Genomic DNA, 325 nt, shown 5'->3' with positions numbered 1-325 from the left:
ACACACCTCCATTAGGTGGGTTACACCTCCTCCTCCTACTGAGTGAGATGATGAAAAGAAGTCATCCATGGCTGTCTGCTCTCTGATACATGCAAACTTACTTTACTTATTATTAATAATAATAACAATGAGCGAGGGACGTCTCATTTAAAACATCATCATAGTGTAAATCAGTGTCTGTTGTTACTTCACACGTCTGTTATCACATATCCTCGATGTTCCACTTCCAGGATTCAAAGTCAAAGTCAAAGTCTGCTTTTATTGTCAATTTCTTCACGCGTCAAAACATACAAAGAGATCGAAATTACGTTTCCCTCTATCCCAC

The sequence above is a fragment of the Etheostoma spectabile genome, chromosome 21 (assembly GCF_008692095.1).
Source record: "Etheostoma spectabile isolate EspeVRDwgs_2016 chromosome 21, UIUC_Espe_1.0, whole genome shotgun sequence".
Lineage (NCBI taxonomy): Eukaryota > Metazoa > Chordata > Actinopteri > Perciformes > Percidae > Etheostoma > Etheostoma spectabile.
The sequence above is the reverse complement of the archived record's forward strand: the minus strand, read 5'-3'. Positions refer to the sequence as shown.